This window comes from Chrysemys picta, unplaced genomic scaffold (genome assembly GCF_011386835.1).
Source record: "Chrysemys picta bellii isolate R12L10 unplaced genomic scaffold, ASM1138683v2 scaf453, whole genome shotgun sequence".
NCBI classification, from domain to species: Eukaryota; Metazoa; Chordata; order Testudines; family Emydidae; genus Chrysemys; species Chrysemys picta.
Window position 1 is genome coordinate 32,145 of NW_027053160.1, and position 17,969 is coordinate 50,113.

The following is a 17,969-nucleotide window of genomic DNA, read 5'->3' on the forward strand; positions in this document are numbered from 1 at the left end:
ATCCTCCTCCTCCTCCACCACCTCCTCATCTTCCTCGTCCCCAAAATCCTCATCCCTGTTGCATGAGACTCCCCCCTTGCAGGTGTCCATGGACAGGGGTGGGGTAGTGGTAGGGGCCCCCCTAGAATTGCATGCAGCTCATCATAGAAGCAGCATGTCTGGGGCTCTGACCCGGAGCGGCCGTTTTCCTCTTTGTTTTTTTGGTAGGCTTGCCTGAGCTCCTTAATTTTCACGCGGCATTGCTGCGGGTCCCTGTTGTAGCCTCTGTCCATCATGCCCTTGGAAATTTTTTCAAATATTTTGGCATTTTGTCTTTTGGAACAGAGTTCTGATAGCACAGATTCGTTTCCCCAAACAGTGAACAGATCCAGTACCTCCCGTTCGGTCCATGCTGGAGCTCTTTTGCGATTCTGGGACTGCATGGTCACCTGTGCTGATGAGCTTGCCACTGTCGGAGAATAACAGAGTTCTCACTTTTTGTTTGGGTACAGCAAATCAGATACTTTATTTTCTCTCTATCAATTGCATAGAGGGAGAGAGCTAAACAGGTCTCTCAACAGGTAAACAATTACAGCAAGCATTTATACCTTTTGTTACAGACAATAATGAGCAACAGCTGCATTTTGTTTATACATAGGTCATTCTGATATCTTGTTTTGCTCACTAATGTAGACTCTTAGTCTACATTCCATATTATCTACACAAGGTTGCAACAACTTCTCACACAGTTCTTTCCCACTCACCTCACACATTCCTCGCTTCTACAAATCTCGTGTTATTAGGGTTACAGTTAGCCTAATTCTTGCTAACGTACTGTCATGCATTGCATCCCCTTCCTGTCAGTTCTTTCTCTGCTTCCACAACCCCCCCTTTTGTACTACTAGTACAACAAACATTTTTCAAATCTCTATTTGCATTAAGTCTTGGAATTCAAATTCTACTTCAGATGCTTCAACCTTAGGGGTTTTGATTGGATGTAATGACAATGCATGATGAGCATGGACATGAAAGGTATTACTATTATTACATCCTTTACAACAACAATAACATGCTCTTACACTAGCTAACAACAACACAAGCAATAACATTCCCATAGCGATAATATGATGGGGTTGTTGTACAATCTTAGTCATATAACACAATACATCATACTTAGAACATAAGGTGGATACTCTATAAGCTGTCTGAAAGGCATACTTTTCAACTTGATATATAATTTGAAGCATGTGAATTTGCCCTTGTACTTCAGAGATTTTCTGAACCTCTGGTAACAGTGAAAGCAAATTTTGAAATCGATCAGGTACTAAACTAGTCCAATTAAAGGGTATCTGGAACCTAAGGACTACTTGCAAAATTCTATCTGCAGGCCAGTAAATAATATGATTGCCTGCAGTGGTAATGAGATTAAAATATATGTCTTGCAATGTGGTGGTTTTAACATATACACAGCTATCATTAGCTTGAAAAAAGTAAGTGTCCTGTCAGGGTAGTTCCTTGTCCCCTACCCTCCCAGCAAACGTAGTCATGAAGAGTAACAACTTCTCCTGGCTTCAGTTTACGGATACACTGAAGCTGTGGGGGTTCTAACGTCCATTGACTCCCTAACCCCATCCAAATGTCAGATGTAATCCCAGGAGCACTGACTAAAAATCGATTGGGCATACCAGGAGTTCTAATTTCCCAGATGTCTCGGTGAATTACCCTATCCCACATGCATCCTCCCCATGGACCCAGCAGGATCAGTATGTGGGAGCCCACAACCCCCCAACCAATCCATATGCTTGGAAGGAGCACTGAGAACGTCTGCACTTCCACCCAGAAAGTCTCCAAGTATGTCTCCATGGCCACAGATCAGATGGTACTCCTGATGTGTCTGTAAGGGCAGTGGGCCAAGCCTGATGCTCTAGATCATTCCGAATGGCCATTAGCTGGTCATTCAGGAAATCCTGAATTTCTGAACATGCTAGGTCCCACTGCAATGCCTTCCCAGCCTCAGTGATATTCAATACCATCTCTGTCAGCAACTTCTGGGTCATAGAATTAAGGGCGGAAATAACATGTAACTCACCAACTCCAGCCTGTACCTGGGTTAGTTGTGCTCCAGAAACAAGGCCAATGGCCTTCTTTAGTTGCCCCAATTTCTCATCATGTTCTTGGTTCTTAAAAATATTCCAAACTGCTGCTGCACTATTGGCCCCATCCCATAGGGATCCGGTCAAGTCTCTCTTCTTTCTAGAAGAAATAACCCAAGCCCTCTGTTGTGCTAATCTAATGGCAGCCCCCTGTGAGCAATTTGGGTATGTAGAGGTAATCTGGAAACTGGATAAGGGCAATGAAAATTTAACAGTCCCTAGTGTAGTGTTAATCACAGTCCATTGATATCCTAATACATCTCTCTTTGGTGTAGTACTATACCACATCTGTTGGTTGAACACCTTTATGTATTTCCGGGAGGCATTGATATTAATGGCATAAGAAGGGGTGTATTGCAATAAGGTACAGGTCACATTATTAGTCACTGGAATAATTTCTATGCAGGTAAAATTTCCAGTGGCAAAACAAACTCTGGGTATTCATTTAATTGTTCACTAATTGGGTGACCAAATAACAATAAGGGCCTCTCTCTTTTAACACAGTGCAAATTCCAGGAACATTCGCTATTGAACCCATCAATTGCAATTACAGATTCTTGGGGTTCACTGGTAGTGATATCATATACTTTTATCTTCCCTGATCCATTCAATTGTTCGCTTATATGGGATATCCTGAACCTTAAACATATTTTTTTCAAACAATATTTAAATAAATCACTAAAGTGTGAAGGCCTTAGTCATTGGTTTTATCAAATATATGACATTGTCTGTATTTGGATGTGTTACAGGGGTAATAGTGTAATGGAGGAGATGGCAGGGGCAATGGCAACAAGGTGCCTTTGATACTTATCATTTAAAATCCAATTAGGGAGGGCAATACATACTGAAGGACTTATCCAAAACACAGGGCGCAGCCTGTAGAATAAACCCCAAAATCCAATCAATACCACGTTCCCAAGCATGGGCCCCACAAGTTTCTTCCTGCCAGTGTATAACTCTTTGTTTCTTCACCAGGGTCAGTACTTAATGTTGCTTGTAGTCAGGAATCCCTGGACTTTGTGGTTTCAATGAAACAAGTGTTTCTTCTTCTCTTTGCTTGAAACAGTGTGGTTTAGCATCATACAGGGGAGAGGTTACTAGCACATCACCCTGTAATGGTTTTGCTTCTTCTAGAAAAATCCAAAGGCACAGTAGGTCTGTCAGTGGACAAGGGAGAGGTTACTAGCACTTCACCTTGTCTTTTTTTTCCTGCTGTCCAGAAGGCACAGCAGAGCTAGAAATAGGCTTATTCTCAGTCGGAGAGTCCTCCCGAGGTGGAGGGGTCTTTTTACAGTGAGAAGCATGGGTCCAAGCAGGCAGTCCTTGGCACTTCACAGCGGTGTTGGTGGTTAACAGGACTTGGAAAGGGCCTTTCCAGTGTGGAGCCAAAGCAGTCTTTCGTTGATGGACTTTACGTAGACTCAGTCTCCTTGTTTCAATGAATGGCAGGGCTGCTAGGGTCTTTGGTTAGCACTTCTTTTATCTGTGAGAAAAGAAACCTAACACATTTCATTAATGCCTGGCAGTGTTTTGCAGATCTCATAGTTGCTTGGGCACATTCAGGCCCCCCTTTTCTTGGCTGTCAGCCAAGTCTTAGCTGTGGGCAGTGCCCTTGGATGGGGCCAGCGTCTTATCTTTGGACTGAGCTTGCTAGCTATTTTTTCCAGTTAACTCGTTCTGTTCTTTTTCCTTCTCCCCTCTTGGCTTCTTTTAACCTACAAAGGAAACTTCCACTCTTCACTCATACACCTTTTCCCAACAATGAACACATACACATTGCCATTATACAGTACATTAGTCTTATTATTCAATGTATGCCATGTACACCCTTCCAGTAAAATAACTTTATTACAGAGCTTTGGAGCAACAAACCAGGACAAGCATACCCACTTTTGAGGAGTCCACTCGGTACAACCTCTGGTGTCCAATAGCTTTCCTCCCTCCCCAGCCTCTGGCTAGAAATCTGAGGTAGCCAGAAGGATCCCATGGGCAATATGGGGAGTGGGTTAACCTTCCATGTCCTTGCTTCCAAAGACTGTTGGTATGCAAATTTTAACAACAATTTTTCAATTAAAAAAATCTGGCCAATGAAGTTTCTTTTTCTTACTTAAGCAAATGTATTAGACTTTAGTATATCACATTTTCCTGATTTATCCAAACACTTTGTATTCCAAGTTGAATAAAACAAGTATCTGCTTTTTGATTTAACCCTTCTATTTAATTTTCTCTTGTGGCAAACACACTGCTGTTACAGCATATGCAAACACAAATGGTTAAATTCTGACAAGTCCCTGAAGGACCGGTACTTGCTTAGCCAGTGCTTCCTTTTCTGCCTGGAAGTCCTGTCTCAAGGCTTGCAACTTGCCCTGGGCATAGGTTTGAGTTGCTGCCTGGTTCATGATCTATGCTCTTAATTGCTCAATACTAGTTATCAAGTACACAACTCTTCCCTTTTCTCCAACTTCTCTATTGCCCAGTCCTGCTACGACTGGGGTAGATCCACCTGACACCCTTCCCGGTCAACTGGGGTGGAGAGAGGAATGCTAAACTCCTCTCTGGTTCTCAGACTTACTGCGGCTGAGAGTAGGCACACTTTCATACTCACACACGTACGTCCAGACTGGCCACATCTGTGTATAACATTCAGAGAAGGTGCTGTGCAATCTCCAACTTGCTTCCTCTCTTGGGAGGGCAGTTCTTTTACACCCTGAGGTCTCCTGGGGCGTCTTTTCAGTGATTCCAGTCCAGACTGGCTGCCTGTGGCTTCTTCAGCGTCCCCAAACCACGCCGGCTCCAGGGTTGCAAAGGCAGACTATTGGGTCTCACTGGACAGTTAAGCTTTGCAAATGTAATCTCAGCACTGTAACTTGTATTGCCTTTGGTTTGACTATGTCTATATTTTTCACAGCCAGCTGGGGCCGAAAGCAGTTTTTCTTTGTACTTAGCCTGGTCTGCATTGATTTTTGACCTTGAACGCAGATTAACTTTCTCTTTATCTCTGGACCAAGCTGAATTTCAAATTAATCAAATTTCGGATGCATAGATGTCTCTATGCATCCGAAGAAGTGAGGTTTTTACTCATGAAAGCTTATGCCCAAATAAATCTGTTAGTCTTTAAGGTGCCACCAGACTCCTTGTTGTTTTTCCGTTCCTTTCCTCAATAGACAAATTGCTCCCATTGTGTGTCAGAGGCTTTTTGGTGATTAAAAGCTCCTCTGAGATGTATGATCTTATCTAGATTGAAGGTACCTTCTGGTGGGCATTGTTTAGATGAATTTTCACGCGTGTAATGATTCCAATTCTCTAAATACCTGCAGGTTTTAGGACCATAATGTACGTACATGAAATAAGCTGGGGTATCCTTAGAGGGTGAGAGGGAATCCTTAGACTGTCCCCCACCCATTTTCCAATTACACACACAGGGAGGATGCCCTGTCCGCTCTAGCAGCACATAAACTAAGGATCTCTCCCTACAGGGTACTCACACATGAGAGGCTAACGAGGATGGCCACGACCCTCCTACACCTCCCTTCAGCAAAGAGCGTCGGCTAGTCTCAGAGAGACGGCGCCGCTTACTCTCGTTGCATCCAGTGAGATGATCAGACTGTCAGTGGCTCACACAGAGAGGAAAAGGGGAGGGAAGATGGGTTCACACACTCCTAGATCCAGGTAGCCTCCTCGCCGGACGATGCCAGGCAGAGTTAGCCCACCGTGGGTCGGATCTCCTAAAAGATCTTCTAGTTACCGGGCTTGCGTTAGAGTAGTTCTGGTCACGAGCCAAAAGACTTTGCAGAGTACTCTGGGCGTCTTCCGGTAACTCTCAACACACACACACCAAGGCCTCTATTCCAGGTACTATTCCCAAGTACCTCAATGCATCACTCGAGGCGGTAACAACCCCTCCTGAGGCGGTAACAACCCCTCAGCTCCGGTGCATACCTATGCACCTCACATATGCATACAGGGGGCGGCAAACAATTCCCCTAAGCCGCTCTGCATCTGACCTGGCTGCACAGTCAATAAGTTCGGATGGCGTGAGCCCAACAGGGACAGACGGCCCCACAGACAGTCCTCCTCCGACACCCCAATAGAGATTTCAAAAGGTCTCCTACCTCTATTGTGGCGCCATGGGGTTCGAAGGGGAACGATCCGTAGCAGCTGCCGGTACCTCTGCGGGTGTTGCCATCCCGGACGAGCCCCCAAATTGTCGGAGAATAACAGAGTTCTCACTTTCTCCCTTTTTTTTTTTTTTGCAACTTTAAACAATACCAATTCATCTCAAACTTATAAAACACAGATCCCACAAAAACCAATAATCTATTTGTCCCGGTGCCTGGTTTTCCAGTACCAGGCGCAAGGGAGTTAAGTAAGTCGGAATGTCAAAAGATCCGGATTCGGGCCAATCAGTGCCCAGGGCTGGCCAATCCTGGGTGCAAAGCTGCAACAAGCATCTCTTCGACATTCTTTTCTGAACACCGGGTAAAGGCCATTTACTTAACATATAATTCAAAGGGCTATCCTTAGAGGGTTTTACCAGAGACCCACCCATCTGCCTGCTGACACTCTAACAGAGAATTACACAGAGAACAGAGGGAATTATGGCCTAATAGGATCCTATTACAGGAATTTCTACTAATACTGACCGCTACAGGGGACGGGACAGAAGGATCCCAATTTGACCTCAGAGCTTCATCGCACGCGATGGCTTCCACTCTGAGGAATTACGAATGAGAGGCTCAGTTCCGTCCACACACCTAACACCCAAATGTATAAGACAGAAATTCTTTAACCGGAGTCACCAGTAACTGTCACCGAAATATCGGGTCCACCTAGCTGAGAGTCAATAACAGCCAGACAGGGATAAGGAAAGGTTGCTTTATTCTTGCACCTTGGTACAAAGACTCTGTCTTACACACATTTTACCATTCCAATTTTATCCTGGGGATTTGAAATCCCCATGCTTATGTGACGTTATTGATATACTCTGGGACCATATAGATCATTGTTGCAACCAAGGTCCTGTAGTGGCACCCAGATCTTGTGTAAAGGGGGGTCAAATGGGGTGTCTAAGACAAGGTTATGGTTTGCTGGTTATAATTATGCTGTCTATATGTGTGTATCAATTTTGTAGTTGAAGTTAGGAATATTGGCTCTATACTATCTGCATTTCAAACTTAGGCTATGCTGCTGGGTGACATCCCAGACAACATGGTGTTAGCTCTGCCTAGCCTGCTTGATGGCCCATTAAGGACCATCCGCTATACAATGGACCCATTGAGAAAAAGCAGATACGCCTTGTAACTCAGCAAAGTATGCAGGGACTGGCCCATGTGACTCCAGACTCCATTTTGCTGTAATTTTCCACGGTAAGAACAAAGGTGTTCTTACACCTGGAAAAGACTATATAAGGCTGATGCCTCATCTCCATCTTGTCTTCAATCCTGCTTCATACCTCTGGAGGAACTTTGCTACAAGCTGGAGCTTTGAACAAAGGACTGAGGACCCATCCCAGCGGGGGATGTATTCCAGAGACTTGATTTGAACCTGCAGTTTATTCCATCGCTGCTGCAAGCCTGAACCAAGAACTTTACCATTACTGTATGTAATTGATTCCATTTAACCAATTCTAACTCTCATCTCTATCTTTTTCCTTTTATGAATAAACCTTTAGATTTTAGATTCTAAAGAATTGGCAGCAGCGTGATTTGTGGGTAAGATCTGATTTGTATATTGACCTGGATCTGGGGCTTGGTCCTTTGGGATCAGGAGAACCTTTTTCTTTTACTGGGGTATTGGTTTTCATAACCATTTGTCCCCATAACGAGTGGCACTGGTGGTAATACTGGGAAACTGGGGTGTCTAAGGAGATTGCTTGTGAGACTTGCGGTTAGCCAGGGGGTGAGACCGAAGTCCTCTTAGTCTGGCTGGTTTGGTTTGCCTTAGAGGTGGAAAAACCCCAGCCTTGGGCTGCAACTGCCCTGTTTGAGCAATTTGTCCTGAGTTGGCACTCTCAGTTGGGTTCCGCCAGAACCGCATTGTCACAGTGGCGTAGTCGTGCTTGGATCCACAGAACCAGGTCAATTAAGCTTTGGGTCAGAACCCCACGCTATCCAAATTTGAATTTTGGGATTGAGAGTTTTGTTGGTTAAAGAGCTGCTGCAATGGCTGAGCAAAGAGCATATGAGGGACTTGGCAAAAAAGCCCTGGAAAATTTGTGTTCAGAAAAGAGGATAAGCTTTAGAAAGAAAGCTACAAATCAAGAACTGAGAAATCTGTTAATAGCCAGTGATCAGGGGGCAAGAGCACAGCCCTTACCTGAGGCTGCAGAAGAGGCAGAAAAAATTAGAGTGCAAAGGGCGACAAGTAAACTGCAAATTGAGCATGAACAGGAACTAGCAGATCTTCGATTGCTGGAGAAGCAAAAAATAGCAGAATTAGAAAGAGAGAGAGAGAAAGAGGCTGATGAGAGAGAAGAGAGAGCTCGTAAGGGACGTCTAGAGCTGCTCGCTGCTGAGCAGGAGACTCACAGGATGGAGCAGGAGACTCACAGGATGGAACAGGAGACGGCCAGACTTCAGCTCCAAGTAATGGAAGAGCGGAGAAAGTCATCCCCACCTGGTACTCCACTTCCCCCACGCCATGAGAAAAACTGGGAAAGGATGTGTCCCATTTACAACGATACTGAGGATATAGAGGAGTTTTTGTCTACCTTTGAACGCCTCTGCAATCTGTACCAGATCCCTGAGGGTCAGCGAATGCCTGTCCTGCTGACCAGACTGACTGGAAAAGCCAGCGAGGTATTTAATGACTTGGGGGAACAAGAAGCCTTGGATTATGGGCGGTTTAAAGATTCTGTGTTAAGGCGATTCAAGGTTACTCCTGAATCTTACAGAGTTAAGTTTAGAGAGTTTAAAATGTCTAAGGATTGTACTTTTGTAGAATGTGCTCATAAGCTGATGGGTTTTGTTAAAAAGTGGGTTGTGGGAGCCAAGGCGCATGGGAGTTTTGAAAAATTGCTGGATTTAATAACTTTGGAACAGTTCTTAGATATTGTGCCTGACCATGTGAGAGCAGCTGTGTGTGACAGGGACCCTGAGTCAGTCCTACGGGCAGCAGAGATTGCGGATGCCCATACCCAAAACAGGGCTCGAGAAGGGTGTAAAACCCCGGGGAAAACTAATCACCATTCTCCCCAGTTCAAGAGGAGGGAAGGATTTAAAAGTAAATCTGTCCCTGACTCTTCTAGAGGAGTTCAAGGGGGCCCAGAGGGTAGGAACTCTCATCCCAGGACGGAACAGATTACATGCTATCACTGTGGTATGCTGGGCCACATGAGACCAGATTGCCCCACCCTGAAGGGCAGCCCAAAACCAGCAACCCCAAATGCCATGATAAATGCCAACTCCATTACCCTGAGCACTCAGGCTGAACCAAGCCACAACAGCTCCACCTTAAGTTCAGGTGCAAGCACGGCAGTAGCTAATGTTAACCCCATCATCTCCAGTGGCTTGGGAGGAGGTGATAAGCTCACCAGGTATGTCAGGACTGAGGCATGGCAGGGGAGTGAGAGGTTTATCATGGAGGCAAAGGTCAATGATGTTGAATGCACGGGATGGCGAGACACTGGCTCGGATGTAACTATAGTCAAGGGACATCTGGTGAAGCCGGAGGACATGCTGCCGGGGGAGTATGTGACGGTAGTGGCGTTATCCGAGTACTCTGTGGACCTGCCGATGGCTAGAATCCACCTGGAGTGGGATGGCTTTAAAGGGGATGTGAAGGCTGCTGTCCGGGATTTGATTCCGGCTGATGTCTTGGTAGGAAATAACATATTGGGGGTGCCTGGCCAAGTGAATGTAGTGACCAGGTCTCAGAAAGAATTTGGGGCTGTGGCAGATACCCTGACTGATGGCAGTGAGGGGGGGAGCAAACAGACAGAGAGTGCCTCTCAAGATGGATCAGGTGAGGGTTTGTCTGAAATATCAGAGATGATTCTGAATCCGACCAAAACCCAGAGTGAATTCATTGTGGCTCAGCAGAGTGATGTATCTCTAGAGAGGGCCAGGAATGATGCTCAGAGTCAGGTCCCGGCCTGTGAAGAGAGAGGCAGGTTTTTTATGCAGGATGGGCTGTTGTATAGGGAACCACCTAGGGGAAGGAAGAATTCCCAAGCAGCAGCTCGCAAACAGCTTGTGGTACCCGAGAGTTACCGCAATGATTTGTTGAAGTTGGCTCATGATAGCCCCTTTGCAGGACATCTGGGTATAGGCAAAACGTGTGACAGGCTAGAGCAGAATTTCTACTGGCCTCACCTTTTTGGGTCAGTGAGAGATTACTGCAGGAGCTGTGAGCTGTGCCAGAAGCGTAAGGGGTTAAGGGGGCCTAGCAAGGTGCCCCTCCAGCCTCTGCCCATTATTGGGGAGGCTTTTGCCAGAGTAGCTGTGGATATTGTGGGGCCACTCCCAAAACCTTCCAGAAATGGGAAGAAATACATCCTGGTGTTGGTAGATTTTGCTACCAGATATCCGGAGGCTGTAGCCTTGGCTAATACCGAGGCAGAGACAGTGGCAGTGGCCTTGTTCTCTATTTTTAGCAGAGTGGGTTTTCCCAAGGAAATATTGTCGGACCGTGGGTCTAACTTTATGTCTGTAGTTTTCAAGCAGTTGTGGGAGTTATGTGGGGTGAAGCACCTGAAACCTGCTCCCTACCACCCCCAGACTAATGGTCTAGTGGAGAGGTTCAATGGTACCCTGAAGTCTATGTTGAAAATGTATGTGGATAGACGCCAGAATGACTGGGATGTTATGCTGCCGTATCTATTGTATGCATACAGGAGTGTGCCCCAAGAGTCTACAGGGTTTGCTCCCTTTGAACTGCTCTACGGGAGGCAGGTCCGGGGGCCCCTAGATTTGGTTCGTGACTCGTGGGAAGGTAATGTGGAGGAGGCAGAGCAGCCAGTGGCCGAGTATGTGGCTCAATTCAAGGAGAGTTTGCAGGAGATGATGAAGTTGGTTGAGCAGAATCTGAAAGAGAGCCAGGATACTCAGAAAGCCTGGTATGACAGAGATGCTAAAGAGAGAGCGTTTGAAATAGGGGACATGGTGTTGGTGCTAGATCCTGTCCGGAAGAACAAAATGAAAGATGTTTGGTCTGGACCCGTGGAGGTAGTGGAAAGGATTAATGAGGTTACCTATGATGTGAGGAAGCCCCAGGTCCAGGGAAGTGTGCAGACAGTGCATGTGAACAGAATGAAGGCCTACCATGCAAGGGAGGTAAATGTGAACACAATCTGTTATGCTGAGGAAGAGGCAGGGTCCGCCCCTTTAATTGACATGGTTGCTGAAAGCCAGGAGGAGACGCCTCTTGAGAGCATTGAGATGGGGGAGGATTTAACCCCCCCTCAAAGAAAGGAACTGCTGATGCTGTTAAAACACCACAAGCGAACATTCTCCAATAGGCCAGGGCTCACAGATAGGATGACACACTCCATTCAGACGGTGGGTCCCCGCCCAGCCCCTAGCAGAGCTTACAGGGCCAAGGGAGAGATGCAAAGACAGATCCAGGAAGAGGTGGAAAGCATGTTGACAATGGGAATAATCACCAGATGCCAGAGCCCCTGGGCCTCTCCCATTGTGATGGTGCCAAAAAAGGATAAGACCATGAGGTTTTGTGTGGATTACAGGAAGCTAAATGCTATCACCCAGCCTGACCCTTACTCCACACCCAGAATAGAGGATCTATTGGATACACTGGGAGGGGCAAGGTTTATAAGCACCCTGGACCTGACTAAGGGGTACTGGCAAATACCCCTAGATGCCGAGGCACAAGGAAAATCTGCTTTCATAGTGGAATCGGGCTTATATGAGTTCAAAGTGCTGCCCTTTGGGATGCGAAATTCAGGGGCTACGTTCATGAGACTTATAAATGAGGTCCTACGGGGATTAGAATCTTTTGCGAGGGCCTATATAGATGACCTGGCCGTATTCAGCAGTTCGTGGCAAGATCACCTGAACCGCATAGGGATTGTGCTGCACCGGCTCAGGGAGGCCAATCTGACGGTTAAGGTTTCTAAATGCAGAATAGGAGCTGCTGAGGTGACCTACCTGGGGCACAGGGTGGGCAGTGGGCAACTGCGCCCAGAGCCTGTAAAGGTAGAGGCCATTAAAAACTGGCCAACCCCTAGAACTAAAAAGCAGGTCCAATCCTTCATTGGTCTGGCCAACTATTACAGGAGATTTGTGCAGGGATTCAGCGACATTGTTGCTCCCATCACAGACCTGACGAAAAAGGAAAAACCAGACCGGGTGCTGTGGACGGAGGCCTGTGAGCAGGGTTTTCAAAGCATAAAGAGCGCTTTGGCCAAAGAGCCTGTTTTGGCCAGCCCAGATTTTGAAAAGCCTTTTTTACTATGTACAGACGCTTCCAATATTGGGCTGGGGGCAGTGCTGATGCAAGAGGGGGAAGGAGGGAAGAGACATCCCGTGGCATATCTAAGTAAGAAATTGTCCCCCACTGAGCAAAATTACGCTACCATTGAAAAGGAATGTTATGCCATTGTCTGGGCTGTCAAGCAACTTAAGCCCTATTTGTACAATAAAAAATTCACTGTGTTGAGTGATCATGCCCCTCTGGTCTGGCTGCACAGGGCCAAGGGCAACAACTCCAGGTTGCTGCGTTGGAGTCTAGCCCTTCAGGAGTATGAAATGGATATAGTCCACATAAGGGGAAAGGAAAATATTGTAGCTGATGCGTTGTCCAGAGTGGAGAGCTCTTAGGATGCAGTCAGTGATGTTTGTGACATCCCTTCCTGCATCAATTTTGCGTTGGGGGTGTGACGTTATTGATATACTCTGGGACCATATAGATCATTGTTGCAACCAAGGTCCTGTAGTGGCACCCAGATCTTGTGTAAAGGGGGGTCAAATGGGGTGTCTAAGACAAGGTTATGGTTTGCTGGTTATAATTATGCTGTCTATATGTGTGTATCAATGTTGTAGTTGAAGTTAGGAATATTGGTTCTATACTATCTGCATTTCAAACTTAGGCTATGCTGCTGGGTGACATCCCAGACAACATGGTGTTAGCTCTGCCTAGCCTGCTTGATGGCCCATTAAGGACCATCCGCTATACAATGGACCCATTGAGAAAAGGCAGATACGCCTTGTAACTCAGCAAAGTATGCAGGGACTGGCCCATGTGACTCCAGACTCCATTTTGCTGTAATTTTCCACGGTAAGAACAAAGGTGTTCTTACACCTGGAAAAGACTATATAAGGCTGATGCCTCATCTCCATCTTGTCTTCAATCCTGCTTCATACCTCTGGAGGAACTTTGCTACAAGCTGGAGCTTTGAACAAAGGACTGAGGACCCATCCCAGTGGGGATGTATTCCAGAGACTTGATTTGAACCTGCAGTTTATTCCATCGCTGCTGCAAGCCTGAACCAAGAACTTTACCATTACTGTATGTAATTGACTCCATTTAACCAATTCTAACTCTCATCTCTATCTTTTTCCTTTTATGAATAAACCTTTAGATTTTAGATTCTAAAGAATTGGCAGCAGCGTGATTTGTGGGTAAGATCTGATTTGTATATTGACCTGGATCTGGGGCTTGGTCCTTTGGGATCAGGAGAACCTTTTTCTTTTACTGGGGTATTGGTTTTCATAACCATTTGTCCCCATAACGAGTGGCACTGGTGGTAATACTGGGAAACTGGGGTGTCTAAGGAGATTGCTTGTGAGACTTGCGGTTAGCCAGGGGGTGAGACCGAAGTCCTCTTAGTCTGGCTGGTTTGGTTTGCCTTAAAGGTGGAAAAACCCCAGCCTTGGGCTGCAACTGCCCTGTTTGAGCAATTTGTCCTGAGTTGGCACTCTCAGTTGGGTTCCGCCAGAACCGCATTGTCACAGCTTATAATTACTTACTCCTTTCCTTCCACTATGCCCTCAAAGTTTCCAACCTGTTTTCCAATCTCTCTATCTATTGCCTGCCTGCTTGGGCCCAATCCTGCTTTTCTCACTGAACTGTCCCTTCCATGGGCACTGGCTTTTTCATTACCAATTTAGATAAGAGGGTGGGCTTCTCAACTAGCCCCCACCCTTCCTGGTCTAGGGGTATGAGTCTCGCTTGGGGTGCGAGAGGTCCCGGGTTCAAATCCCAGACAAGCCCCCAAATTGTCAGAGAATAACAGAGTTCTCACTTTTTGTTTGGGTACAGCAAATCAGATACTTTACTTTCTCTCTATCAATTGCATAGAGGGAGAGAGCTAAACAGGTCTCTCAACAGGTAAACGATTACAGCAAGCATTTATACCTTTTGTTACAGACAATAATGAGCAACAGCTGCATTTTGTTTATACATAGGTCATTCTGATATCTTGTTTTGCTCACTAATGTGGACTCTTAGTCTACATTCCATATTATCTACACAAGGTTGCAACAACTTCTCACACAGTTCTTTCCCACTCGCCTCACACATTCCTCGCTTCTACAAATCTCGCGTTATTAGGGTTACAGTTAGCCTAACTCTTGCTAACGAACTGTCATGCATTGCATCCCCTTCCTGTCAGTTCTTTCTCTGCTTCCACACCACGCTGGCCAAACAGGAAATGAAATTCAAAAGTTCCCAGGGCTTTTGCTGTGTACCTGGCTAGTGCATCTGAGCTGAAAGTGCTGTCCAGAGCAGTCACAATGGAGCACTCTGGGATAGCTCCCGGAGGCCAATACCGTCAAATTGCGTCCACACTACCCCAAATTTGACCCGATGTTGATTTCAGCCCTACTCCCCTCATCAGGGAGAAGTACAGAAATCGATTTTAAGAGCCCTTTAAGTCGACAAAAATGGCTTTGTTGTGTGGACGGATGCAGAGTTAAGTCGCTCTAACGCTGCTAAATTCGACCTAAACTCGTAGTGTAGACCAGGGCTCAGCCTAAATATCCCCAGTTTGTCGCTTAGTAGGATAATTGGCCCATCTGGCCTACGTTAACCCCTTCTGGGTGAGTGTGGGGAGCACACCCCATCAGACACTATCTCACACACCGTTCCTTCTCACGGCTCAAGAATTCATACATAGATGGGGGGACAATTGGTCTGTTTTAACTCTCTCCCCTCTAGAACATATTAAGAAATATGGAAATAAAAGTCCCTTTGTAGGAATTACTTACACGTGGCTTCATGCTTTGCAGTACCCTCTCAATCTCCGTCTCAGAGGAAAATGGGGAAAAGAACTTACCCGTATTACCACAACAGAAACCTGGGAAGACATCTGACCTAATATGGATACTTCACATTTTGGATTCTTGTGACTCTTCCAGAACCAGATGTTAAACATGTATGACTGGACTCCAGAGCATTTGTTTAAAGCCAGATTGCATCTCCAACACTCTGCACATTGCCAAACAGCCACATGCCAGCCTTTCACCCAGTCTCTGTGCCTGTCAGAAAATGCATGTGTTCTGGGACACTAGATTCAGTGCTCTCTCAAAAACTTTCAGTGTCGCTTCTCCAAGCGTGTGTATTTCAGGGGTGCTGGATGAGTTGGCATTACCAGTTAATGTTAAGAAATGGATTGCATTAACTAGTCTAGTGGCCAAAAGAGTTATTCTGCAGTTCCTCCCTCATATACAGACTGGCTGAATGAGCTCTCTACTACCACATTAATGGGAAAAAATGACTCTGTCTAATAGAAACGCTTGGAAAAACTACAGGGATGTCTGGTCACACATGAAACTATTGCATGCCTTTGCAGCTTAGTATATATTAGTTCTTGGGACTCGTAGACTGTGTTCTCACTTATTTATCTATTTAGTCACTTTAATAATGAATGCTCTGCATGACCTTTACCGATTCAGCTTTTGGATTTTTTTTTCAGGTTTTGCAACTATTGACCACTGGACTTTTTTATATGTGATTTCCTCCTTGTGTATGTTTTGTGTGCTTATATGCTTATATTTTATATAAAACAATAAAAATCAAGCTAAAAAACAGTAAAAGATCCTACGTGCATGCTAACAAACTTACCAGAATTCATCCCAACTCTAACATGGGCTCGGGCAGGAGCAGCCTTTCAACTCTCCGCCCTAGGGTTTCCTTGTGGTTAAAAAGTCATCACAGCTTCAGCTCAGAACAAGCACTCAGTCCTATGGGGCCTGAGTAGGCCAAGTCCTTCCTCAAGGATTGGTGCCCTCTGTGAACCAGAGGTCCTGTCTGGTGGCTAGCTCAGGAAGGAAGCCCTGAGTCAGTTTAAACTGAAGCTATTTATCCAAAAGTCTTTTCTTTGTCTGTTGGTCTCTGGAGAATCCAGTTTGAACTAGTGTATGCGTATCTCTCCGGTGGGTGGCTTCAAAGACTGATAATGGAGGAAGTTCATTAGCATCCCCGTTTCTATTAGAGAAGGTACATTCAGTGCCACAGTAACACAGACACAACTGCATTTTTAATACAATGTATTCCCAAGGTATTAATCCGAATTCAATAAGGTTTAACTTAATTCCATAAAGTTCGGTCAGGATATTGTCAGTCTGTCACAGTGACCACACCCTATGGCCCCTCCACAGCCCATACTGCAAGGGAGAAGATGCTCCTATACCTTAAAACCATGTCGCTTTCGGACGATTTCCATCTCCTCCATGCTGCCTTTATACCAGAGGGGGAACATCTGTTTTGAAGTCCTTTGGAAAGAAAGAAGATATAGAGAGGATCTGAAAAAAGGTTTGTAAGGGGGAGAGTAAGCAGTGAAAAGAGACCACCACACTCAAGTTAAGCTTTGGGGCCAGATCCTCAACTGAGGTAAATCAGCATAGCTCCACTGAAGCCAATGGAGGAGCTACAGATCTTTACACCAGCCTGGCCCCTTTCTCAGGAAAGACGGCACAACAGGGCAACTGGACAAAGTTTTAAAAGTGCACGAGACTGCTTAGACCCCAGGAAACTCTGGGCTTTAGATGCTCAGCGATGCAGTCGGAACAATTTCCCGCTGCCCTGGCAAATAATTTATTGTGACAGCCATTTTTTAAAAATCCCATAAAAGACCCATAAAATATAGTTATCACAAAAAAATTCTCCTCCTACCCACAAGCTGCAAAATTGTATATATACTTCACTGCACATAAACTACCCGATGCTCTGTGACAGCTTTAATCTCTCTCTCTCTCTCTCTTTCCAATTTTGTGTGTCTTGCGGGGGGGGGGAGGAAGGGGGATTGAGGACCGAGGTTTAGAATGGGGGGGGCGTGCAGGCACCCCTCATTTTCCTGACAGCTGGCAACTCTACCAATCAATTCTTCCTGAGCTGCTTTGCAGGCATCTTTTTAGAGGAATTGTAAAAGCCAGATCTGGCCACTTGTGATTGCTATAGCTACTTCTTTATTACTTGTATTACAGTAGCACCAAAAGGCATAAAGCCTGCCCCGTTGTTGAAGTATTGGCCTAAGCTTCAGGAACTGTAAGTTCATATCTGCTGCAAACTCCCTGTGTTACCTGAGTGAGTTACTTAATAATCTCTCCATGCCTCAGTTTTCCACCTGTAAAATGGGGATAGAAGTTCTCTCTTTGTCTGTCTTATCTATTTAGATAGTAAGCTCTTCAGAGCAGGGACTGTCTCCTATTTCTTTCTGTACAGTGCCCACCACCATGGGGCTCTGAGCTTGGTTGGGACTTCTTGCTGCTATTACAATACTCATGATGATAATAAACCAGTAGTGAAGTGTGCATGGCCACAACTGGAGCGATTCAACTAGCGTGACATATTTTTAAAGGAGTCAGATGTGTATTTGGAGCCAAAGGTCCTGACGCTCCTCTTTCTGACACTGGAGTAAATCAGAAGTAATGACTTTGAAGT

The 17,969-nt window shown here is 45.6% G+C and overlaps 1 long non-coding RNA gene across 1 annotated transcript; it reads right to left on the reverse strand.

Moving 5' to 3' along the window:
* Positions 1-474: 474 nt before the first annotated feature.
* On the reverse strand, positions 475-16,995 carry LOC135978808 (uncharacterized). The gene is made up of 2 exons (XR_010596172.1): positions 15,296-16,995; positions 475-3,615 (listed from the first exon to the last, which is right to left on the reverse strand). It is a non-coding gene; the product is annotated as an uncharacterized LOC135978808 (long non-coding RNA).
* Positions 16,996-17,969: the final 974 nt, after the last annotated feature.